This window comes from Malurus melanocephalus, unplaced genomic scaffold (genome assembly GCF_030028575.1).
Source record: "Malurus melanocephalus ecotype Western Australia unplaced genomic scaffold, MMel_1.1 scaffold_108, whole genome shotgun sequence".
In the NCBI taxonomy this organism is placed as follows: domain Eukaryota; kingdom Metazoa; phylum Chordata; class Aves; order Passeriformes; family Maluridae; genus Malurus; species Malurus melanocephalus.
The window spans coordinates 57,400-84,637 of record NW_026623340.1 but is presented as its reverse complement, the minus strand read 5'-3'; positions in this window follow the sequence as shown (position 1 = coordinate 84,637).

Here is a 27,238-nt window from a genome sequence, read left to right as displayed (position 1 = left end):
TCAGTGAAAATAATTCATTCAGGTATTCAGTGAACCAAAAGAACTGAYGGTTTAAGGATTCTGGAAGGTTTCAACAGGGAACACAAAAAGCACTTTGCCCAGTTTGGATTAGATTTTATTTCAGCAGTGGGCTCTGGGTAGATCAGGAAAGGTGAACAGAAGAGAGATCCTCTCTTTCTATCTCCCTCCCATTAGTAAGAGTCAACAGTTACATGTCATGTGAAGCATGACGTATGTGAAGCAGCTCACGTTATCCAAATGATAATTATAAATTAAGGCAACAATTTTGGTGTAGGCCTGCATATCAGAAATCTACCAAACAGCCAAGACATGTCTGGTTTGTGCTGTTTATGTCCCCAGTTTGTGCTCTTGTGGCACAGCTCTGCCCTGATGGCCWTGTCTGGTGTGACAATGGCAAATGTCTCACTGGTGGGGACTTGGGCACAGGAAGGGCAGAATGTGTAAAATGTGCAGAATGAGCAAAGAAGGGGAGGGAAGGATTATCTAGAACCAATCTGTGAGTCTGGACAAGATGATCACTTGCTTGACAAGTCTCTGACAACACAGACCAGCAGCAAATGAATACAAAAATATTCCAAGGACCACCTGAGCTCTTAACAATCCCTATTTGCAATGCTTTTCTGATTAAACAACTGGCAAGTTAATATTAGCTGGTGTCTGAGAGAARATAATTTCTGAAGCCTTTTCTACTGTGGGTTTTACAATGATGAAGAATTGTCTGCACAAATTTATAACTGAGTGGGTTAATTAAACATTACCCCTGGGCATCTGAACATTGAAGAATGYGTCTCTATTCTGAAAGGAACACTTAATCCTCCTCAGCCTGATGCATTCCCTGTATTATTTACTAATAAAGYTTAGTTTATTTATTGCTTGAATTATTTATTATAAACGTTGGGGGRAAAAAAAGAAGCAGTGACTTAATAAGGTTTAGTTTTCTCACTTTTCAAACTCATTGGGATGGTAAATTTTAAATAATGAAAACCTATGTTGTACACTTCCTTTTTCCKGTAAAATATTGGAAACAACTGAACACAAACATGACTGATATTCAGCACTCTTTAAAGAAATTATGAAAAAAAGAAGTAATATATTGAACCACTGTGTAACAACTTCCAAAGCTGTAACAATTGAACATTCATTACAATCTCRTTAAATAGCTATTCTATCAGTAGTTCTAGCACAATCACAATGCAGGACCTTAATTAGGTGATGTTTCTTTCATCCTTTATTTATTAGGTTTTTGAGCCAAAATAATAATAATAATAAAAGAYTTGCAGCTCTAACAAAGTAYCACCATTGCCAYATTTCTTYCATATATYAGTAATATGTTAGTTAATATGAATTTGCATTTTCTATATTTTGCTTATGATAGATGTGCCAAACACAACAAAGAGCAAATCAAAATATTTACAGCATATTATAATTTCCTTCGCCGCCTAATGTCATAATTAAGAAACGACAAAGTTTATGAATCAGCTTTGCACATTTGCAGGTCATGTGGATGTGTGGATGACAGAAATGACAATCTTTTTAAGAGCTTTTATCCGTCACAGTGTTGAAATAGTAAACTCCTAAAAAAGTATTTTTGCAATACAACGTTATTTTGAGAGTTCCTTTGTCTCATGACTTTTTAGAGAAAAATGACTTTTTGTCCTGGGTAGGGAACAGCTTTWACTCTACACCAAACAACTAAATTCTCACTTCAGACACTGATTTATCAGATATTGAAGCTAAAGCCAGTCCYTGGTTGAGAACACACTGTTATTCCCTCTGCACTTTAAACTATTGCTTTTTAATTTAAAAAAAAAAAAATCTCAAGCTGTCTCTAGATATATTTTTACTTTATCTGGTTATCTTTACACAGACACATTTGGGTTTGTATTGTGTGAAATAATCCTGTCAGATATAGATTAGCAGGAAGGAGGCATCAGAAAGGCAGGATGGATTTGATCGATCCCACTGAGCTGTGGGGAGGAACTGCCAAGAGCCACGTGCTCCCCATGGAGAGCAGCTTTAGCAATGCTTTCCTGGGGCTTTAGCAGAGCTYTTCTTCCCCAGGCATGGGACCAGCATGTCTTGTACTGCCCCTCACYCAGCTGGACTGTCTGTGCTGAATATTCACCTCTTTCCATTATGCTGCTGCTCTTCCTACAGCAGGAGACCTCCTGCTCACCCGAGATACCCAACATGACAGGCAAAAGGAAAAATGAGMACTGGTGCTTATCAGGCTAATCTTGAAACAAGTCAAGATGCTCAGGTGCTGATAGCAAGGATGCTGGACACAGTGGTAAAGTGTCCTGCAGCTGTAAAATAAAACAAGATAAATAACCTGGCCTGCACAAAAGCTCAGGACATGCTGAAAAGTGTCTGTACTAATGCAGAATTTGGCACTATTTTAGGACTGGTGGCTCTAGAAAGTACTGGTTGGTTGGCAGCAAATTTCTGCAACTTTTCAAAATAYTCTTGACAGGAAGCTATCTGCAAAAAATATATAATTTCCTGCCTGATATCAAAAGACTAAAGAAAAGATGAGCAATATATATTTAATGTATATAAAAAGAGTCTGCCCTCAAACATGGAGCTTGTCTCTGGCCTAAAGTCAGGGAAGAATGGGTGAGCATCATCCTTACTGAGACTATGATCCCTGAGCAATCCGATAAAAAAAGCATTCTTGAAGGTGTTTACATAACCAGCCCTYACTGAACTTGATTCAGATAACTGCTTTGATGGCATAGTGCTATTTGTAAACAGTCCAAGCCTTCTGCAGKATAGCTATGACTGRGAGGTTATGGTGSTTTAACTTAAAATTCTGTAAGTCATGATGAGCCTCTTAATAGCARATGGATTCAGTTCCAAGCCACATCWAATTCCAGTTAAATAAGGTTGTCAGTATAATAATTTTCTAGCTGGATGTAGCATGCAACTGGCCAGAATCAGACAGTTAACAGGCATTTAGTTTCAGTTAAAATACCTAGAACAGTAAATGCTTTAATCAGGCAGTTCTCATTAATAAAAAACAGYGATCCCTTCTAAGCTGTAGTATTTATCCTGCATTCCAGTACTCTGGAATTGAGCACGGAATGCCTRCATCTGTATGTGTATTAATTGGACTTCTCTATTCATACTAATGCAATGAAAATGCACACACACAAATCACGAGAGCTTTTTAACTGAATGGATAATTGTGCCACAGGGAAGGAGTGAAGTTCATCTTTAATTTGTGCCAGTTGCACTTACACAAAACTCCGGCAGTTCTGGAGTAGCAATGAGACCAATCATCGCTGATAAAATAATACTGCTTGTAGAGTGCWAGCAAATACTCAAAGCAGAAATCTAATCAGCCATCCTTGGTAGATACATTCCCTTCACATGCCTTGGGAGGTGTTAAAACAAGGTAATTGAAAATCCATGCCCTTGGAGAAGAGGTTGACAGAAAAAAAAAAAAAAAACTTTTGGGCAAAGAATGTCTACAGAAAAGGTGCAGCCAGACTCAGCAGGATATTCTGCAGCAATACACGCAGCAGAACCATGGTACAGACCCCACATGGATCTAAAAGGATGTTGCACAGCCATATGCTACACAAATGTTCAAAAAAGACATTCATCCGCCCCCAGCACAGAAGGGAGYGGGGTAACGGAGCAGCTTCTCCCACATATGTAAGGAGGCAAGTGGGCATGTACAGAGAGAACAGTGTGGTACTTTCCAAAGAACACTCAGGTTCATTAAGCCTCGTTGGAAATGCAGAGATAAAACAGAAGGATAAAATAATCTTATGTGCTTTAATTTCTTACTATTTTCTCTTTTTGCCAGAAGCTGAATCAGTGTTAATAGAAAGCTTTACTTTTCTTCTTCTAGAACAAAACATTGACTGCCAAAACATGGGGGTTCAGTCTTTACAGAGTTGCTGCCCTTCCTTCAAAAACACTTCCAAAAACCTTTCTTTTGCTACGGATCACCTGTTTTGAGCTGACCTCTRTATTTCACAATTGCAATTTTTAAAATATTATTTAATTAACGTCCTTCGTTTGTATTCACAGTAACTCCCATTTGTATGCATACAATTCACTCAGTCTTTGGTCTATAGCTGGCAAATAACACCACTTAACAGCTGTTAAATAGGGTAATCACCTGTTGTTATCCACAGGTAGCTTTAATTCAAATGCTAATTGCTCTCAGTGCTCTACTTACAAACCTGCCCCAATGTCAGCTGCTGTCTGTGCCTCACCAGATGGATGGGAGCCTCGGATGGATCGCACTGTCCCTCCGCAGGAGAAAGGTCTGAGTTATAAAAAACCTTGCTACCCTGCGGTGCCATGAAAAAAAAAAAAATAAAGTGGCATAAAAATTAAGCAGTGGAGGTCTTTCAGAGAGCAAGAATTGCAGGAAAAAGCAATGAATAGGGAAGATGAAGAAAGAGTGCAAACAGAACATTCAGTGTTGTATGAGCTGGTGCTTCAGCCTATTTACAACCTCAACAAGTTAACATTCACCATTAGTACACTCAGCTTGAGAAAATGCAGAAACAGCTGTTGCAAATGTATGTCAGGGTCAGCCTAAACTGGGAGGAAATGAGAGTTTAACTATTTGGGCAGGTCAGATGTCCACAAARGTCCCACTGGAAAAATAAAATTTCTGGCCTGATACAGGTAAATTCTTTTTTTATTCCATAGATGTAAATCTTCACCACAAAAATATACTACTCTTCTCCCTTTGGTAGAAATGCCTCAAAATCATATTTTAGTACTTACTCCTCATAGCAAGAGACTTTATACTATTTTTTTTTCTAAAATATTTCAAATTCACCCAGGCTCTCTGGAGGCACAGTTTCATGTTGTGCCTAATTTCATCAAACTGTGCGTCGCTGCCAAAAGTGATGGTTTAATTYTGTCTCCTTTCCCCTCTTAACTCCATTGACGTGTTCCTCATCTTCTCCTCATATTAGATTTAGTCATTCACTCTGTTTCTGGAATATGACTCACTAATCCAACAGGAAAGTAATTTATTTGGAGGAGAGATCCACATGTGAGAGCCCSTAGTTAGACAGAATTAAGGCCCTGAATTGTCCCGTGTTCCTTGCTGCCCTACTGTGGGGTTCCTGGCTGCACAGCTGTAGGTTTTATTGTAGATCCCCTGACTGTAAAAGGGCCATTTATTCCCTAGTGCTATCAGAGTTTCACACTGCACTGGATGATTTTCCTGCCCTGCTCTCCAAAAGGCTGCTGTTTTTATAGGCAAACAAAGCCATYCATCAGTTGCCCAAGAGCAAAACCTCCTTGCTCAGTTGCCACCCTTTGATCTGCTCAACTTAGACACTTTTGCTGGGTACCAAAAACCCAACCCAAACAGCCCTCAGCTCTGGAGGATACCTGCCTTTCCACTGGGAAATGGTGRCCTCAGGAAATGACTGCTAACACAAGGCCACACTTTTTCCTGCYTCCTATAAATGGGAGATACACATCATCACAGGTGAAGCCTGGCTCTGAGAAAGGACTCAAAGCTTATAAAGGTGACATATTAGATAGATCTACACCTAGTACAGGCAAAAGGTTCAGTTTTGGTCTGAGCTCACCGTAGTGATTAGAGCTCTGGCCTTGGTGAAAGGAGCTKCTCAAAATTTCCAAACAGAAACYTTAAATTAGAAAGCACATATTGGATAATGCCCCAGTTCTGTGATATCTTGTGCTCATGATGAGGGGAGAGAGGGATGAAAACCTATTAAACCCACTTTAACTCTTGGTGTCCTGCTTGGGGTCATAACTGAAATGAACACCCAGTAGCAAGCACCACTTGTGAGTGAATGTTCATTTTAGCAATTATTTCAATCATCAGAAGGAAAGAACGGCTTGTTTGACAGTTATGACTCATTAACAAACATTTCATTCTGATGAGCRTTTTTTTGTTTTGTTTTGCATATTTTGCTTACAGGAAGGGAGTAAAATAAAGTATTTGTAAAAGGATGCAGACATCATGCTTTGGTGGACTTTTTTGCATAGCAAACAGCCAATGGGTGCTTAGCCCRGGAACAYTGAAAGTATAAAGAGGTGCAGTTTTGTGACAATAAAGAATTTCTTTGAACCTCTAAAAGAGGTCGGTGTGCTATGTTCCTCCATTGTTACATTTGCTAAATTTAGGTTAAATTGATTCCGTTACTAAACCTTTGCAGCAATTTCCAACTCCTAGAGTCACTAGTCTAAACACTCTGTAATAATGCTTTCAAGTAAAACTTCAAAACTGTCACACATCAAGGAGTGAATTATGTTTAGGGGCTGGAATAAACTGGGGAGAGGAAGAATTTTTTCCTTTAAATGACAGACTTTAACCTATTATTAGTCTTCAAACATGAACAAACACTTCAAGCCCCTGAATCAACTGAGAACTTATTAACTGTCAGAGTTTTAAAAGGCATTCCTAATACATTTTACTGAAAGCAATTGCTGATAAGTGCTCATGCAGTAAGACATAAGGAAATGGGAATCTGGGCATGGCTGTCAAACTTCCTAACAAATGGCATGTGAAGAAATAATATTTTAATCTACAGGCACAGGATCTTTGGGGTAAAAAAGTAAAAAAAAATTCATTTTGAGAAGTTTTTTTAAAAACTACAGATTTTTTCCTTTTTTCCAAATTATGTAACTTTTCCAATTCAGATTTCTCCTGTGTTTTACCTCTTTCAGAACCGTGTGGTTCCACAGACTGAGACAGCATGATGAGTTACCTGGAAGCATGACTCCAGTTTTGGTTAGAATTGTTTACAACTTCTATCCAGATTATATGATTGTCATAAAAATTTTATAGAAATTCCAACCTGGGAATTTAAAATGTAGAGAGGTTTGATCAGTAGGGATATTCCTTTCAGGATAAGACCACTGGGATAGAAGCTATCAATTTTTATCTATAAAAAGGAAGAGAAAAAGAAAACCTTACATGGAACATAGCAAAATTATGTGAAATGCACCTGTAAAAATCACTTACTTAGGAAGAATTTTAATTCCAGAGCTGTGGTCAGGCAAATGAAGTCTCTCACACCATGTGCCTCCTCTTTCATGGCTGGGAATTCCATTTCTAATACCACCAGATGGTCAAAATTTATTAGGCTGCATTGACCATGGTGCAATATCTCATGTGAGGGAAAACTGCACCATCAATGCCAACATTTAGCACTGTCCATTACCCCACCTGTGTTATGCTCTCCTGTCCTTGTAACAGCCGGTGAATTAAAGAACCCATGCAAAGATATCATCTTCTAAATGAAATAATTACTGTTGAAGGTCAGAAATTTAAAAAATTGAAGTTTCCTTACAAAAATGTAACAGAGCGTAATACATTCTTCACAACTGATTTCTTGCATTTTAAGATTAACTGAAATATTTTCCCACTCAGCTACAAAAAAGTATGTTTTTTAAAGACATCTAGCTGTAATACATTAATTACCATAGCTTCTTCTAAATTCTGGCATGAATTTAAGGTCTGCCCCATAGTAATTATGATACTTCAGTTAATTCTGTTGTGAATTAATGTGTGGTACTTCTTGATTTATCAATAGTAAAACTTCATTTCCTGTAAGTACCATTTCTTACTATTCCTCAGGAAAAGTTCTGAATCCATTGAAGTTAAAATACTGAAGGAAATTAAATTATCCTGTGAATAAAAATCAATATTTCTTTTCTCTAAGGAGGAATAAGCTGCATATTTAACATTAATCACCTGATAAATACATAAGAGATAAATAAAGTGCAAGTCAAAAATGAGATCATTTTTTCAGCAATAGGGACTTGATTAAATAGGTCAAGAAGTCATGGAAAATAATTATTGCTTCTCTATTTGTGATAACCACTTTTAAATGAGAACTTGTTGCCTGGTTTCCTTCAGTTACAAAAAAACTGAAACACAAATAATATTTTAATTCTTTTTTTTTCATTGTCCAAAATAAAAGCACTGCACTAGAAAGCTGTTAATTATTTTGAAATAAAATCAATGAGTATAGGCACTCTTGTACTTTTCTTACAAAAGATAATTCTCATAAAAACTCATTGGAACAAAGCAGAACCTGTTTGGGTTAGAAGTCAAGGAAAAAATATAACCCCAATACAAATTCTGTCATAAGAATATGGTATATATGTGTCAATGTCTGTCTTCATTAAACTCTTTGCCACAGAATAAATTGTCAGAGAACTATGAAATTTCATGTTCTTCCCTTTACAAAACAATCTGTTAATAGATTAAGATATTAACGTACTATAATAAACTATTTTAATGATTCTTTTTCCTAGGTTCAGTCTGGCTTCTGTGGGAAAGAAGAATCTCTTATGTCTCAGTCCTTCTTGTTAGAATTTAATCTAAAGGAAAGTGTTCAAAATAGTTTCTTTTAAGTGAATGCATATTTGCGCAATCAAGTTCCAAAGCTGTATGTCCTTCACACTTGGAGATGAAGGAAGGYTTTACCACTGTGCCTATCTGCACTTACCCATTCATATGCCTAAATTATAATATTCAGACACTTTAGGCTCCAGGCCAAAATGGAACCAGGGTTTACATCCTGTTGATCTTCAGTCTCCAGTAAAGCAATTTGAAATTATTTGTTTGAAAGTTTTCTGTGTGCCACAAAGTCAATGATGTTAAATTTTTTCAATAAGAACATTTGAAATGAAAGCCATTGATTCAAAATGCAAATTCAAAGTAGACACACYAGCTTTAAATAACAGGTTAGCTACCACTGAAATTTTGTTCTGATATTACCAACAATTTTTTTCCTATGTCTTTTTAATATTTAAAAACTTGCCTTTTACCTTCTAGAAAAACTAATTTCAAGATGTCAGCAATTCCTACAGTGGAAACATTTCTGTTCCTAAAGAAAGCTGAAATCTTTCMATGTATTCTGCAGTGAAACCAGCAGAATTCCAGGTTACATTTTAAAAACATCCAAAAAGCCCAGTCACTGTAGGAACAGAACACATGAATGTGATGTTCATGTTTTCAAAGATAACAGGATAACATAAAACGGACTACATCTCCATGGAAGACCTTCCAAAATGTTATGGAGCAGGACTTGAGGCTCATCTGCACAAATGTTAGTCTTTTTTTTTAAACCAGAAACAGGCCTTACATTTAGGTCTGAATATCCACGTTCTAATTGAGAGACTGGAGTCTTTCAAAACACTGACTGCTWACTGCCTCCACTCTCCAAGGACACAAATAGTTCAATTTTACTCTTCTCTAGGGAAGACTTAAGGACAGGCAATAGTACAAAGAACAGGTAATTACTTAATTTGATTTTGCTTGGAGTTTAGTTCTCCTTAAATAGTTCAAGTTCCACATTCAGCTGAAAAATGGTTATCTGAAATGATCTTGCTGTACTAAAAATGACTAAACAGATATTTAGCTGGTGGAATTTTAAAAGAATTATGTCAGTTCAGCACTGTAAAGTCCCATCACTATCATGCAAGTCCTTGACAGATTGCCCTCAGCAGTGTTTAACACAGAAGCAGTCAAAAATCAATGATAGCACAAACAAAAGTTAAGGCAATTTATGTAACAATAGCGAGAAATGCCATATAATGGATGTAASGGCTATCAGTCATCATTTACTAAATGTGACAAAAGAGACTTTGGCTGTCRTCTTCATATAGAGAAATCACGCTGAAATAGAGGGAGCCATTTGTAACTGCTCAGAGCACAAAACTTTAAGGTCATGAGCTTTTCCTTYGCAGCAATCTTGTGCTAAGTCTAAATGAGGATTTGTAATTGTAAGCTTGGATAAAGTCAACATTTACCTTWAAGATTACAGAGAACTACTGCGCTATTTTGAATTAGGCTGTCATGCAAGCCATGTCAGAGCAGGTATTTTAAAACTGTGATTAGCACTGAGACTTATCTGGACTTATCACCCCTGCACAATTAAGATTTAAAAGCCAAGTCACAAAAGCCAAGCCAAAGGAGTCAAAAAGAGCCCCAAAAGGTTTCTGATAGCTAATCCTTTGTATTGCTCTCACTCAAATGCCTGCTATCTCTTTATGCCTTTCCACATCCGAATGCAGCTACAAATTCAAGCCAATGCCATGCACAGTGAGGATCTGCAGTAGAGAGTACAGCCTGCCTGAATACTGCTCCTTTTGTCCCATCCCTTTGTCTGAGGACTCAGCTCCCTCAGCTGGCGTGAAGAACTCCAGAGAGCACAACCGATTTCATGCAACTCCACGGTGAAGAGAGGCCGGGAGGTCAGGGGGTTAACATCTGCTATAAATACCACAGGACTTCTTGGCCTGAATTGCAGAATGAGATTGCTTGATGTTTCTACACYGCACGGGCTGCCTCACCCTCTGCCTTACTGCATGACACAACTCAGAGCACAGGGTCAGGTACATAAAAGGAATAATGCACTTGGATTTTCTCACAGAAATACACTGTGGAAGCCTGCACATACAAGTAACAAGTATTCCAAACCACCACAGTTTTAATGCACACCGAGTTCCAATTCTTATTCACCTCTTCAGTCAGCTCTGAATTGTGCACTAAGATAGAGATTTTATTAAGATTTGTATGGATAGATAGATAGATAGATAGATAGATAGATAGATAGATAGATAGATAGATAGATAGATAAAATCTAAAGCAACAGACTGCAAAAAAGTGCACCAAAAGATCAATTTTTGATTTGGGTATTGAGGTCATAGCCTGCTCCTATTCCATTAAAGAATGTTTTTCCACTGAGTTCAGTGGAGCAAGGGGAGGATGAACACTTACTGCTAAATGGATGTTCACCAGGCAGCCTTGGCGGTGCTTTGAACAGTTATTGGAGAGTGGCAGATCGCTGAAAGGCTCTGACCTCCCCCGCAAGCAGCTGTCAGCACAGCAACACTTGAAAGCTTTTTCATATGCTTTTCTCACATATTTGGTAAATGCAATATAGGAAACCAACTTTAATGCTTCCYGTACACGGGGTTTTATTCGGAGTGTTCATCTAAACAGAAAAGGAGAGATGGTCACTGAAAAAAGTTGAAGGCTGGTTTAAACTATTCCCGTTAATCACTAATTGCCTATCCATCAACTTGGAACATAAAAGAAAGAAAAAARAGAAAGTTGCAACACTGAAGTTGGAAGGACAAGGAATAGCAATTGCAASAGATAATCGGGGCATGGAGGTTGGAATGAGATTATCTATAAGGTCCCCTMCAAATCAAGCCTTTCTACGATTCTGTGATTCTATGACAATGATACTCCTGAAGAGAATATCAGAACCAGACAAGATCTTCTAGAGCAGTGTGAAGACWGAGCATGTAACATCAGTTAACTTAAGGTCAGGCTTTGGTCTCACRTTGATATATCATGTTAAATAATCTCAGAACTGAGGCATGTTATAGCCTCAGAACTATGGTTATACTAAACTAGTGAAAAGCTGAAAAAGATTGTCATTGCTAAAGAAGAAGTTAAATTGTACCTAACGCTACTAATAACATATCACATATTCAATGTCTACATTACTACAGTTATAAAAGCATCCTCCTCCACCTAAGGCACTAATTTTTTTTTTTTTTTTTATATAATGCTGGCTCTTTCCTGTCAGCATGGTGGGTTTTTAAAAAGATTACACCTAATGGGTGAACACAGARAAACGTGTACCAGGAGCGTGACAGATGACAACCATGTGCAACCCACCCATTCTGTGATTGCTCACCACCCCAGTAAGTAACTGCACTGTCCAAAAAATGAGACTTCATTTTCAAAACATTTAAAGAAGCTCAGATGTGAGGAGAGACAACGTAAGGAACAAGTTATATTGTTGTGTAGAATTAAATAAAGTGACCATTTTGAAAGAGTCTACCAATTCCACAGAATGTCCCCAAAAGACACTGAGAGGACAAATCACAAACTGCAACCGCCTTTAAAAATGCAACAGTCTTGCATATAATTGCATAAAGCTATATAAACACATATGCTAATTTAGACACCATGAGAATTTTCCAAGTCSAAGAAATGTAAATTATCTGTGAACACACCAATTACAAGTGTGTGCTTTCTGAAGCCAGACTGTTTTATGACAGTCTAATCCACTAAATCATTTTATATATGTCACAAAAGCAATTTCCCAAATATTCTAGGCAGCTTTTTAATTGTATGAGGCTTGAATGAATTTTAAATACAGTCTAAGTCCTCACTCTGGAGCCACTGATATTAAGTACTGTTAAATGTTTCATTCCACATGTTGAAGGAGCAGAAAGATAAGTGTCTATCAAACAGATCTTTTAATTCTACTAGGAATTCATTGTATTACCATTGTTAAGAAAATATATCCAGAGTGGCAGTCGGAATCCTCAAACCTTTTGCAGAGAGAAATAAATTCTGAATSACTATGTTAAAATCAGTAACTGAAATATGGTCTGGTTCAAAATGTAAAATAAGTTTCCCAGTCCAGCTTTTCCCTCTTTAATAGTGCCATTCAGCTTATTTTCATCTACTTTTACAAAAACAGGCATTAAAAATCCACAAATAAAAATGACCGCTTTCTTTAATTCATCAAAGAGATGAAGATTCTACTTTTAATGTTAAGACTCTTGGGAGATTGCACTGAAAAGCGTTCCATCATAATTGCTAACGAAAAGTTTCTTTGAAGTATAGTGAGTAAATATTTAGGCAGCTCAGTAGACAGGACTGCAGTTTCATTCCTTCATATTTCCTAAGACGAGGCCTTACCAATATAATTTTCAGTTCAAATTGACTTGCAGAATCTACAAATGCTTTATGTTAGTTAACTTGTAAAGACACATTGCTGTTCTTTTCCATTTGAGCACATAATAATTGTTATTGGATGAGAGCAATGTCACAAACTTACTCTGATATTTTCAGAGGGAAGACAGACAACTTTATAAGGATCTCTGAAAAATGCAGATTCTACTTTAATAAAGGACTGTTGAGTTTGATGTAGTATTTTAATAAAGACTAGTATTGTGACAGCTAAGGGAGAAAATCATTAAGACATGACTGTTGATATGCAGAACCCCTTTTGTGTAAGAGTGAAAAAAACCCGACAGTAAGAAATAAAAACAACCCAGAGCAAATATTTCACTCTTTATTTCTACTGCTYTGCTATAGCTGTGCTGGGGTTTAGATTTGAAATGGAAAACTAGTGGGTTCAGTTCACACTCTGCTCTCCACTCACCTGCAAAATGGGGTGTGACAAAGTGCATCTATCTAATTTATTGCCATGTARACAATAGAAATATGAAGSTAACACTCCTGTCGACCACCAGCAYAGAGATACTATGATTTAGCCTAACTTTGCTTTCAACATTTTCACCTTTTACAGAATTTAATTACAGGAAAAAGAAAGAATGAAGATAAATATCGATCAAAAAACCATAGGAGAACATGTTTGTCTATGAAAATCAAAGAAAAAGTAACGRTAGTTGAAGGTAATAAAAAAGTTGCAGATATAAATTAGAAGAAAATATCAACTTTCTTCGTAGCAGCATATGAGTAAGACCAAAAAGCCCAGAAAAATTGAGTGACAGTTCAAGTGCTATGAGATGCAATCCCACAGCTGAAAACAAAGTTTGAATTTTTTATGATTTTTACTTTTTAGTCACAATGAATTAATGAAACAAGTAATGATCTTAAGCTACACAGGAAACTGAATATACTCAGTAAAATTAGAAGCAAGCTTGAAGCATCCTCTTTGCCTGAGGCAACAGAAATGATGGATGATAGTCTGAGGAATAACTTTTTGCATTCTCGACTACTAAGTAAGTAATCTTATTAATCTTCTTGCAGCTTTTACCTTTTACTTCTCCTGTAGCTACATAAAACCTGAGAATTTTGAATGCTTTTTCCTTTGCTATTGAATAACACTTGTTGGATGCCATGGGAGTTAAGACAATTGCAAAGGGTCTGTGCAATGTTAGTTTGCTACTTTAACAGTTTTAGTGCTCAGTACAAGGATAACAACTGTTAATGCAAACAAAACCTAAACCATAGAAAAAGCCCCTTTGAGATCGAACTTTTGCAATTCTGGATCAAGCTTTAGTCAAAATTCTGAAGTCAGTGAACCAACCAAAAACATCTGGCATGACAGAATAATGAAGCAGGAATCAGGGCTGTGTGAATGGTGGRACTCAGCTCTTCTCCACATTTTGTGGAACCAACACTGGACAGGCCAAGACAACCAATATTTCTAGTGAGCACTCTTATTCTGAAATTTACTATTTCTGGAAATTAAGAGAACCCAATCTTGAAGTCCACCAAAGAAAAAGATTTGGCTGAACCAGCAGCCAAAATTGGCATCAGTTAAAATCCACTCCTAATCCTGAAAGTTGAGTACAGATTTCCTGCACAAATAAACTCACAAGCTACGAACCTTCCCAATAATTTATATTCCAAACCACACACCAAATCTGATAGACACAAGTGACTTCACCAAACAGGTTCAGCCAAGGTGTCAAATGGTTCCTTTTAATCAGGAAGTAGGGAAATGCCAACAACACCTTGAAGTACAGTAGAAGCCTCATGATGAAGATCTATTTTTGAGACCTTTTGGCCGTGGCAGTGATGARCTGCACAAAAGCCCACAGATTTTTACATTCATGGTCCCAGCTGCCTACCTGTACAGTAATCACAGCAGATGGATAATGTGCCATGTTTGGGTTTTTTAATAAACATGTCAAACATTATCATCCTGTTCACAGATGTACTATAATAAAATGTCTTTGCTGTGATTTGAAGTTATGCTACATCAAAAAACAGTTTTTGCTTTAGAGAAAGCATCCTACTGCTACACATACACACCTTAGCCATGACTTTTTTGTGCACCTTACCTAAGTAACTCCTTAGAATATGCATTTTGTATTTATATTCATTATTATATTCACTATTACAATTTGTGAATAATAATTCACTATTAGTGAATTATTATTCACTATTACTATTCTCCAAGACTAAGGTCTTTGGAGACCTTACAGAACTTTTAGTACAGTCTTTATACTTCTAATTCTTTATACTTAATCCTCACATAGAAAACTGTRTTGGAATTCATTGAGCTTTATAAGTGTTCTTCACGTTTACACACACACTGCGAGCAGGACTCTCAACATGAGAAAACAAGACCAGAGGGAAATATTCTTGAAAAGTTAAGTCTGAGGCAAATACTTGAGTCTGGGCAAACTTTGAGGATGGTGAAGCACTGGAACAGGTTGCCCAGAGAAGTTCTGGATGCCTCATCCCTGGAAGTGAGGGAGGTGTCCCAGTCCCAGGGGTTGGAATTAGATGATCTTTAAGTTCCCATCCAATCTACCTCATTCTGTGATATCCTACAAGCATTTTTATCTCAAAATTTAGCATGTCTTTTTGCTCTTTSTAAACTCTGAACAGATTTTACACAGACCCAGTGAGGATGTGAGCTGTGGGCTTGGCCACCAAAAGAGCACAAACCCGCAAAAGCATGAGGGCACCAAGGCTCCCTGACACAGACACAAGTTAAAATTCTAAAGCAGCTATTTAGAACTTCTGCTTCCCTTTTGGCAGTGCTAACTGTGAAGAAACAAACTCTCTAAAGCCTGCTGTTCAGCACATTTCATCAGAAACACAGGTTACCTTAGCAACGTGCCCCAAAACATCCAGGAGTCCTTCACTCTGCGTGTCCTCGGTGGAGCATCTTGGTCACATCAAAGTACAGAGGCCATCAAACACCCGTGACCCTTCTGTGTTGCAGTACCTTACAGGTTGGAGGTTTTGGGGTTTCCTAAACACAAAATAAATGGTTTATTAGCTAAATGAGCAATATGTGCTCAAAATAAATTCAGCATGATACTTCAGATTTCTGTCAACTTTCTGGTGAAAAAGTGATTGCAGAGTGCAAGTTATGATGACAGGTCCCAGAATTTCTCTGAATTAAGTACTATTCAGAAAGCCAGAGTAATTGAGACCACCTGCATAATGAAGAAATACAACCATGATTAAAACATACCCAAGTTTAAAGAAAGGCACAGCCACAGCAGACTCTTTAAAATCAGTGACTCATTGAATTTAACAGGCATTTTGCTTCAGTGCTGTCTTTGATAAACAGATATTCTTGCCTTTGCTGATGGCTGATACATGCCCAGGTTTGGGGTGAAATGTGCAATATGTATGTATGCACATAATTAAATAGAATTTAATACTTCTGCTGCTCATACTCCCAGGCATGTCAGCAATAATATATAATTCCAAAACTAAATATGACAGGTAGAGGAATAGATACTTATTTGTCCAAATGGTAGAAATACCTGTGCAGAAAATTATTTGAGTCATGACTGACTGTCAGAACAGAACAAAAATACCCCATGGATACCAATCCATATGCACATTTTCTTTTTCTCTTCAAACAGGGTTGTTTGGGCACAGTGATGACCAATCTTGCTTACTCTCATGGCTTACAGCTTCTCTTCAAGTGCAGATAATTTCCCTGCATTTACATAGAACATTGCTCTATTAAACCAGGTATAAATGTCTTGTTTTAAAAAGGACAGAAATACTGGGGAGGAAAGCAAACTGAGTGACATGAGGCCTGAAGTCCAAAATGGAAAAGAAAACAGGAATAACTTTTCAATYTTAAAATGCCAGTGCATTACAAATGACTAGATGGTGAAAATCTTGAAAAGCGCAGAAATTATTAATTCAAATTAATAGAAGACATCAATGAGTCATCAATGTGTTGTTGCTGCCATTGGGTCAGGCTATCCTTGAAGCAGAATGGCCAGAAGCCAGAATTCTGGGAAAATAACTGCTCTATATTTATCTATTTATCTTAGTAGCATATATTCTCTAAACATTGTATAATGCTCAGTAAAATACACAGCAATGTGTTCTTTATACTRCTCTGTATCAGCAARCAACATGAAGTCCACTGARAGCTTGTGCTTTYTGAGYAACCAGAARCTCTCYACTAAAACTATCAGATGTGAGAGTYTAGATTTCACTACTTCAGAGGCAGATTTGCCTCCAGTAAYRATTTTGGACCTTGRGTTGCTTTTTTGTCTATCCTACCTATCTTSTCTCCAGAAGTTATAAGTTTAAAAATCTGTCAGACATATAAAATTACTCCAAGATTCTTTACCTATAAATTCACATTGTAATCTCAGTTATTACTATTACAGATTTTAATAAAATGGTATAACAGCACATTAAAATTTTGTAGTGGTTTAACTTTGGAATCCAATCTTATATCTCATATATCAAGCACACAGTAGACTTTATGGAGGGTACTAATTAGTTCCTAATCGTACTCTCAAACTCTTTTAAAAATTTTGTGCTTTGACAATATAGCACARCACATCTTCCTTTCCCTAATGTTCCTGCATACGAAAGGTCAGCATTAACATTATGGAATTTCAAGCACTGAGGAAAAAAGTTTGAAATATGTAGGTGGAAGTTCAGTTACTTGCAYGGCATCGTGCTTCTTTATTACAAATTCTGCTCTATCTCCTCATTTGTAATTCCCACTGAAACTTCATCTGTTACTATCAAAGCTACTGGCTGCCTAAGGTTTTCACTGCTGTTCTTTATTCCCTTTTTTTTTTCTTTTCCCATGCTTATTAAGTTATCAGCACCCAAATGCACTCAGTTGGGCAAAACACAGAGGGGTCAGCACAGTACAACCTCTTAGGAAATCAATACAGGGATAAGAGAAAAACTAAGAATTTATAAACATAAAAACAGGCTGGGTGGAGAATGACTGAGAGCAGCCCTGAGGAGAACWTGGGGGTGTTGATTGACAAGAAGCTCAACATGWCCCAGCAACRTGTGTTCACAGCCCAGAAAGCCAATCCTGTCCTGGGATGCACCACAAGAAACATGATCAGCAGGCTGAGGAAGGCRATTTTCCCTCTCTACTCTGCTCCTGAGAGGCCCCACCTGGAGTCCAGTTCTGGGATCCCCTGAACATAAGAAGGATATGGACCCACTGGAGTGAGTCCAGAGGAGACCACAGAGATGCTCAGAGGGCTGGAACAGCTCTGCTGTGGGGACAATCTGGCAGAGCTGGGGCTGTTCTGCCTTCACCTAAAGGGGCTCCAAGAGAGCAGGAGAGGGACTTTGGGGAGAGATGGGACAARGGAGAATGGCGTTCAACTGACATAAGGCAGGTTTAGATTGGATGTGAGGAAGAAATTCTACCCCGTGAGGGTGGTGAGGCCCTGGCACAGGTTGTCCAGAGCAGCTGTGGCTGCTCCATCCCTGGAATTGTCCAGGGCCAGGTTGGACACGGCTTGGAGTGACCTGGGATAGAGGAAGGTGTCCCTGGAACTACACAAACTTTAAAGCCCCTTTCTATCCAAACTATTTCATGAATCCATGATAAAATAATGTAATAACTCTTACGAGGACACATTGCCTGGGTTAGTTCTCTTTGTGCATTTTACAGAAGCAAAGAAACCCCTAYGGACTAGTAACCATAAATTTTGAAAGATACTGAATTTTAAATAAAATTCATTTCAGGCAGGAACAATTTGTACCCATTAGGCAGATCAGCCAGTTTCTGCTGAAAGCACTACTTTCAGAAGAGATATGGGGAGCTTGGGGTGACTTTCAATTTGTGGAAAATATTTGCATTTCTAACATTTTTCATTTTGAGTCAGAATGGGCAATTTTYTGAGGTAAAGTCATTCTTTCTCAATCCCAGGACAGGAAATTATTATAAGTCACTGTAAAATATACTGACACAGACAACAATTATAATCAGCAAATGGGGATCCAGTCTGACTTATTTTTATTCACTTACACAGTTATGGAACAGCACAAATTGTCACTGAAGCACTAAGTTTTGTCAACCAGCACCAGGCTGCCTCTTTGTGAGTTAGTTTGTGAGTGAGTTCTAGGGGAGGCAGGCACAAATTATGCAAAAGGAGTTTGCCATGATGAGAGAAGGATTTGATTACTAATGTTTAAATAAGGATCCCCTGAGCTGTCTCTTTTGTGTAGGAATGGTGTTAAATATTTGGCAACAGGATGACATGTCCTGCATAATTTAAGTTGTTCCTTTTACTGGGCACACAACATACACACGCCTGCAATTCATTAGTTCCCATCCACACTTCCAACCAGCATTAAATATACATGTGAGATGAGTTACTGCAATGTCCATCAATCCCTCCCCTCCTTATTACTTACTTCATCTCTTTGTTGTTGACTTGTTTTTTACTCCAGGTCACATATCAGCCTTTTGTCTTGTGCATTTGGGAAGCAAGAGGCCTCAAAAGCTCGGTATTTGATCTCCTTCTCTGTCTGACTGCCTTCAGTGCTGTCACATCAGTGGGAAGCCCAGTTCATGACTCCAAAGAGAGCTCCCATCCCTCCCTGCCTGGCTGCAACTTATCAGCWTTGCCTGGTCTGAGCTCATTTTATTTATTGAGAGTCAGGAGGGAGCAGGGAGACGATGGGATGGAAAAGGAGAGSCAGTGAACAGGAAAGTTGAGTATCTATTTAACAAAGACATATAATGCCTCTGTGCAGCAAGACAGGCTCTGCTTGCCTCAAATAGGARCAGGCAGCTAAAATGGAGAGAAACTTCAGCTGATTAAGTCACTTTAGGCCTTTTGTGGAAGAGTGATGAATATTACTTTTGACAGGTCCTGAAAGGGGGTTAGATACAACTCAATGTGTGGAATGCCAGCTTCCAACATGTAAACAAGAGCCACTGTTATTGCTATCTGCCCTCCACAGCTATGATAATTTGCTTTGACTCTAACACMATTCCAAAAAATGATTAGGGGGTCACTACCTAATGATTTCAAGCTATCATCAAGAAAGTTTACTTTTTTTTTTCAAGTCAGCCTTCCCAGGTTTTAAAAAAAGTTTTATATTACATACAACTGATCATCCTAGTGATCTATTCAGAAAATTGAGTTAGAATCCCCAACAAATGTGGATCAATTTTAATAGGCAGTACAATGGGATCTGCATCTCCAAAGCAGCCTATATTTGATATTAAGATGACTAATCAGAGTAATTTCCCCCAAGGTTTTCTAAGGAATTCCTTGTTTTTCAAATGATACTTTCTACTAGAAGTTGCAAATAGATGTGTAGAAACAGTTCTTACCTTCTTGGCAAAATCATTCTCATGCTGTCACACTTTAGTCTTCCCTTTTGCAAATATTTACGCACAATTTACCAAACTTCAGTACTTTGCAAATAATCATTGACAGCCTGAAAAGAGAAAAATCTTAATGATCACTGAATGCCCAGAAAAACAAGGTCAAAGCCACAAAACCAGGAAAGYAAAACATCTTGYATAAATTATTCTCTATGTATCATTYCTACAAAGGATTCCATTCCCATCTGAACATCAAAGGTATTCAATTCCCAAAGGTTTTTGAGGATATTAGATGCCTAGAAAGATTGTGCTGGGAGGAATTTGAACAGGGAACCACCAATAATGGGAGGTTGGTGAAGAATATTTGCTTCTTGCTCCAGATGTTTTGGTCTTCCTTTCTCGATTTCTCCTGCTCAGAGGTTTGCTCACTGCTACACCTCAGATAAAGTCTGTCTCCACTATGTCCACACTGTTGCAATATGCAGGATAACACAAGTAGCTACCGAGAGCTCACATGTCATGGACCTTCCAAAAATCCTTATGTCTTGGGAAATGTAATATTTTGAAGAGGGGAGAACCTTTTCAGAGGTGAAGAGAGTTGGGAGAGGACAGAAGTCCACAGATGTAGAACTTTTAGCTTTGCTGCACAGGCAGCCAAGTCTGGAAAATAGAAGCACTGAGCAAATTACACATTTTTTTTTTTTACCTCAGGGAGAATATCAGATACTGATACATACTGGAAAGGAGAAAAATCTCCATTCTTTAGCTAGAGAAAGCACTGCTAAACCCATACCTGAGGTTATTGTGTAGCTACAGACAAAAAAAAAATAATCTTATTGTCATTTCTCTTAACATGAAGAGCTGARCACTCCCCTGCAGAACTAAGCTGACAGATTTGAAAATTAAATTTTAACACTTCCTGCCCTTCAAATGTGGACTTCTCATTACTAATTTTTCTTTAACCTGATATATGTCCATCATGCTCTTTGGTAGTATGACAAATGCTGAAGGTGGGTGAAAAATGTAAGATCTTTTTCCAAATAATAAGTTATAACCTGAATTCTGCATCCTGTTCTTAAGTCCTAAAATCTGTCAGCTCTGCAGTTGCAGAGAGGATGTTGAYAATAGCAGTAAGTTTTCAGGAGCTGTACCAAGTTGTTTTGTCCAGACTTGTCTATTGCATGTAATAAGCTCAGTTTCTATAAAAATCAAGTCATTACTGGAACTCCAGGAGCCAGGATGACTGTGGCAAACTGCTAATTAATTTTGCCTCTGAAAAATTCAGTAATAATTGGATCAGGGAGTGACAAGTGGATTGAAAAGCAAATGTATCCCTATGAATCTGTTTGGTCTAAGAAGTTTCTTGATATATCAATATTGGGGTTTTGAGAGGAAAGGCAGAATAGCTCATGTGTTCATGCCCTTTCTTTTTTACAAAATACAAGCTATTTTAAACAACTTGCTTTTCCCACTCTCTTGTAGGAAAAGAAAATTACTTTTGAGGGCCTGTGTGACTTGTACTGAAAGGGGATATTCATGATTATAAAAGCCATTACTTTTGGAAAAACACACCATTCCAGGCCTCCAAATGAAGGCAACAGAAGGGCAAAAAATAAGAAAGCTGTGAAGAGAAAAAGATGGAAAATGAAAAAGGAATCAACCAGAAGAGGCATCAGTAGCTGTTTTCTGTACAACAGAGTCTGTTCAGTTATTGGGCCTTCTTCAGAGGCAAACTGAAAAACTTGAAGTACCATCTATTTGTTGGCCATTTCAGATGATACTATGGGGTTTATTTTCATCTTGACAGCACCCACAAGTTTCAATGAATACATGGTCTCACATTGCTTAGATGTAATACATTTAATGGAAGTCCAATAAAAACCTCCAGTCTTCTTTTCCTTCCTTTACCCTAGTAAAAAAAAATTAAAAATGGAAGTACTTTGGCTCAAAGAAATGAAAATTCCACAGAGCAAGTTTCCAGCTGAAAATAATTCTTGTCTTTTCCAAATATACCCTTACTCATTCAATTCTGCAAGCAGCCTTTAAGMTAAACAATGACTGCAGCTTGAGGTCACTTTGTAGTGCAACAAGCCCTATAYTGATGATGACCATGCATGAAAGATGTCCATCTCCAGTTACCTCCATTTCCCACCCATAGTTCTGTATTTCACTCAGCATCATCCTGCCATGGTCTTCCACGATGGCAGAGCTCTCAAAAAGTGCTGACACACCTTGCACAAAATATGCTAAATTTAGCAGCCCCAAGACACCCAGCATACAACAGTGTCTGTAAGCTAATGGCACTGCAGAAGAGCTCTATTTTCATTTTATCTCCACTGCACACAGCTCACTTATGCTTTTTTGTGCTGTTGACCCAGCACAGCCTGATATAGACTTTGCTTTTGAAAAACCCAGTATCTGCAAGCTGAGGTCTTCAATATCCAGTTTTAGCTATCAGCTTCTTGATTGACAGGATTGGCTTCTCTAATAGAAATCTATTTGAAATATATGCCCACTATAGCCTTAATCCCTTATTGTGAACTGTTATCAGAAGAGCACAGCTTACAAAAATTACAGGGAACTCCCATATTAACCACAGTTCATGGCAGCAAACACAAAATAAAAAGGAAAAAAAAAAACTGTTTTATGACCAGCACAGGTCACATCCAAGCCATTGGGGCCATCTGACCTTTGACCCCATGCCAGGCCACAGCCTCCAGGGCAGGACACAAAGCCACATCCAATACACAAAGCCCCAAACAGCCTCCATTACAATTTTTCAATGTTTCAATAACACAGAGTACAGACCTTCCAGGGAAATTCTCTCTGATCAGTGCAGCAGCTCTGAGCCCCACAGTTCTGTGCATTTGCCATGTGCAAAAATGCATTTGGTCTCCAGGGGCTGGAGGAAAGGAAGATCAAAGACAAGCCCCACTACACAGATCCCAGAGGAGAAWTTGTCATAATCCCATATTCTATCTTTTACCTTGAAGCATAGAGCAAATGAGAAAGGAAAGAAAATGATGTCTTMATACTGTATGCAATTAGCAATCAGATGGAACTCACCCAATGTTTGTTTTGCAGATATTGTATAACTTTTTGGAAGATACAGTTAACCCTCTCTGCTCCAATCTGCTCATTTCAGACACAATATTTCATTCCTTTTTGAAGCCTTGATGGCAATCCCTTTTGACAGCTCTGTATCCAGAAGGATTGTTTCCCAGGAGGAGCATTTCCCTCACATGCATGCATGAAGTCACTATTCACTTCTGAAGCCTCTTGCTGGTAACACAGAAGAGCAGAAGAAATATGTGGGGAGTAATGGGATTCCTCCTCTCTTTCCCAAACCTCTGCACTATGTTTTGTTGAGTATGGAGGGYTGTATTTACTCTTTGCCTGCCCAARTTCCAGTGTGAGTAGAGAAGTGGCTGCAGCACATGTTCGATCACAATTATGATGCCCACACAGTCCAAGTTATGGTCTGAGCTTCAATGTCAATGAAGAATTGCTGACTTGCATTGTATTTCAGGAGAAAGAAAGAAAATTTTAAAAGGGGAGCACAGTACTTGAATTTGAAGAACCTAAATATTTTGAGTACGGTGTATTCCTATCAAACACATCTGTCAACAGCAGAAATCTTTGAAGAAAAGTATTTTCCATCACAAATATTTTTGCATGAAAAAAGGCACACAGTACAAGACTGCCATTTAAAGCAGCAAAGACAAAACTAGTGTGGAACTGCCAAATCACAGCATCTTCTGTTTGAAGGCATATCTGCAAAATCAACCCACCTAAGGAAGCTGGTTAGGTAGAAAAACATTATTTTTCCCCCTATTTACAATTGCTTAAGCTTCTAGTATGTTTGTACCTGGAAGGATGCTGAAAAGATATATWAGAATCACATTCTGCAATTTAATTTTTGCTGTCTTCTCACCCAAGCAAAACATTATTAAAATTATTAAAATAGCAGGGGGAAAGTACAAAATTTCTTTACCTTCCTGCAACAGATCAACCTGAAAAGAGAAAAGATTTGAAAGCAAGTTGTTACCACGACCAATTATCTGAGAGAAGCAATATGAGGGAGATGCTGAAATCAAGTGGCTCATTTAAACAATGAAAGAATAAAAAGTTTCAAGTGTGACATCAAACATGTCTGTAATGGTCTGGGGTTAATTGGATTGAAGGGAACAGCTTGGGGTCTCCATTGTGCTGGAGCTGACAGGGACCACAGGCAGCGAAGAGCACAGCCAAAGGAGCTGGGCTCGCCGGCAGGACTAAAAGCTCTTACATAATGTTTAGGCTGCTGGCAATTTTAAGACAATAGAATTCAGAGGAAAAAATAAAAAAAGAATTTGCTCTGGAAATTTTGAGGCCAGAAGACACTTGCTATTTTAAGACATGGCATTTTATTCCTTTAGAAGTAAGTTGGTTTTGTGTGTATGTGCATCAGTCATTTGAATTTTCCTCAATATTCATTTAAAAAATCAAATTTKATAGATTTAAAATAAATTATAATAATATCAGATTAAGATAATAACAATTACAAATGTGAGGAAAATAGGTAAATGTATATATACTGACTACATCTACATATCTAAACAAAAGTAGTGTTTCTAATATTATGATTTTACTTCACATTTCCTTGCATCAAGCTCCAGTCAGAAAAATTAGTAACCTTTCAATTGTAACAAAACTGGCTGAAAGGTCACCCTTTCCCCAAACTATGGCTAAATAGATTTAATCTTCTCAGTTTAGTATTACAGCCAGAGCAAAGTGTTTATGATCAATTCAATTAAAATGGTAATTTCAGGGGGACTGGCAGCTCTCCTAAACTGGAAAGAGTTCTAGTTTACTTAAAATCCCACRGCACAAGGTAATAATATGGGATGTTTGCAGTTCTGTCACTGTGGTAATTTTCCATGATATTAAATTGAAAGAGTTGCACAAATATAACTACTGATAACACACACGCAAAAAAAAGGAGGTAAAATATTTAATTTTAATGCAATTATCACATCCCACTGAAAATACATGACTAAGATCAAAAGATAATTACAATATAGACCAGTGAGAGCTCTGTTTTAATCAGAAGRAGCTCTGAATCAAAGCTGTTCTGCTTGCCAAAACGAGTCTCTTGTTGGGTCAAATAAGCTCACACGGCCCCTTAGAAGAAGTCATTGGAATTACATCATTATTTTCAGCTCTTGCAGAGTTTGACTRTGTAGCAGACCCTGAAGCAAAGCTTTGCCTTTGGCTGCAATTATATAAACCTCACAGTTTTTACCACAAGTCCTCCTGAACAGTTTTGTGATAAGCCATAAGCATAAACCGGTAAGCAATTGTTGTTACAGAGATCTATTAATAGATATTTCTCTTAAAAAAAAAAAAAGAAAAAAGAAAGAAAAAAAGATAATGCTATTCACATTCAGCACAGAGCATTTTAAAGGGAAAACTGCCAACTTGAAATTTCATTTCCTTCTGATTACTTCAGACGTACCCAGAAGCTAACAAAAAAGTGAAGATCTGTATTTTTTTAACATCCCCTCTGCTCCCTCTTCTCTATTTAGCAAATAGTTCACAAATGTGACCATCCCTGCTCAGTTCCCTGCTTTCTTGATGGCAARCACCTTGTCATTGTGTGCTCTGAGGCTGGGCACTCACACAGACACTTCTCCTGGATTTGCAGAAAGCAACAGAGCAAAGTAGGAGTTCTAAGAGACCGCAATGAAGAAACAAACAGGCGTACATTCAAGGAAAAATCAAGATGATAAATGTATGCCTGTTTATTTTCATTGTTCTAGGTCTACCAAAAAGGCCTTTCCAAAGCAGCATTAGAAAATGAGTGGAAAAGGCTCCCAAATGACAATGAGACATTTTCAACAGTATCTTCTATGTAGTGTGTTTAGAGCTTGCTGCATTTGGACTTTGGTGAACTAAGGAAGGAACTGCTTTTGGACTTAATCCTGAAAGTGATTAAATGCATTCACAAACATAATTTTGGAAGTTGAAGCTGGGACAAAAGCCTGGCTAGGTGTACCTCCCTCAGTGCAGCTGAGCAGCTGAGAGCAGTATAGCTACAGGGAAAAAAAAAAAAAACACAAAAAAAAAAAACCAAGCTCAGTCTGGACCGCAAAACCCTTCAGAAAAAGCAGAGCAAATATTTAGATTGCTGGCTGGCACTGAAATCAGCACTGCCATGGCTGAGAGTGCCAAGCCAAGGAGATGTGATTACACACTGAATGCTCTTAGCAATAGTGTTTACATTTGATTGGTCTTGATGTACCTGCAAAATTAGTGACTGCAGAGTTCACTCAATTGGGACAGGGAGAGGGGAAGTCAAAAATGTAAAGAAATCTGTGACAATTTGCTGAGTGAAGATGTATGCAGTCAGCATATCAAGGGAATCATAGAACCTTACTCCTTTAATGGCATCAAGGAAGTAAAAGAGGACTTTTATTTTCTGTTAAAGCTCTTAGAGATCTAACCAAGCAGTTAGAAATGTAAAAGTAAGAGGCCCCAAACTAACCAAAATTACTATCTAAATCTTTTGTTAAATTCAGCAAATCTGAAAGAAGGTTCTTGCAAGTGACACATTTCACAAATCCTCTATCTGCCCTTTTTAGTTTGAATGTTCAACAATTACCTGAGATTCTGGATACGCTCTTGAGTAAAAGACAGACAGATGCAACCCTGGGCAATACACAAAGCAGAACAAAAGCAAGAATTACTGTCCAGGTTATGTACAAAGTCCTTAGTTTAGGAGAGCCACTTCATGACTACAGCTCATAAAAGCACTACTCTCAGCTTGCAGCAGACATTTGGCTCAAAAGACCTCTGTAATACAAAGTGTAAGAAACCAAGCTGYTTCAGATTCCTGACATCATTATTTGTTAAATGCAGGTGCTGAAGGAACTGAAAGAAACACAACCACCTYGACACAATGTACACCCAAAAAAGGGCAACTGCAAAATGAACAGTGCAAGAGAAAAGCACACAAAGGAAAAGTGAACTTACAGTTTCCTCAGGATTCCTGAAATATTCTTAAAGTAGAAGTGTAGGCACSTTCTTTTTTAAACATATCCAAAGCAGAAGATCTGCATTCAGSATCCTGATGAACAATGACAAGAATGGAGCACTGGAGATGAAACTGTCTGGGGGAC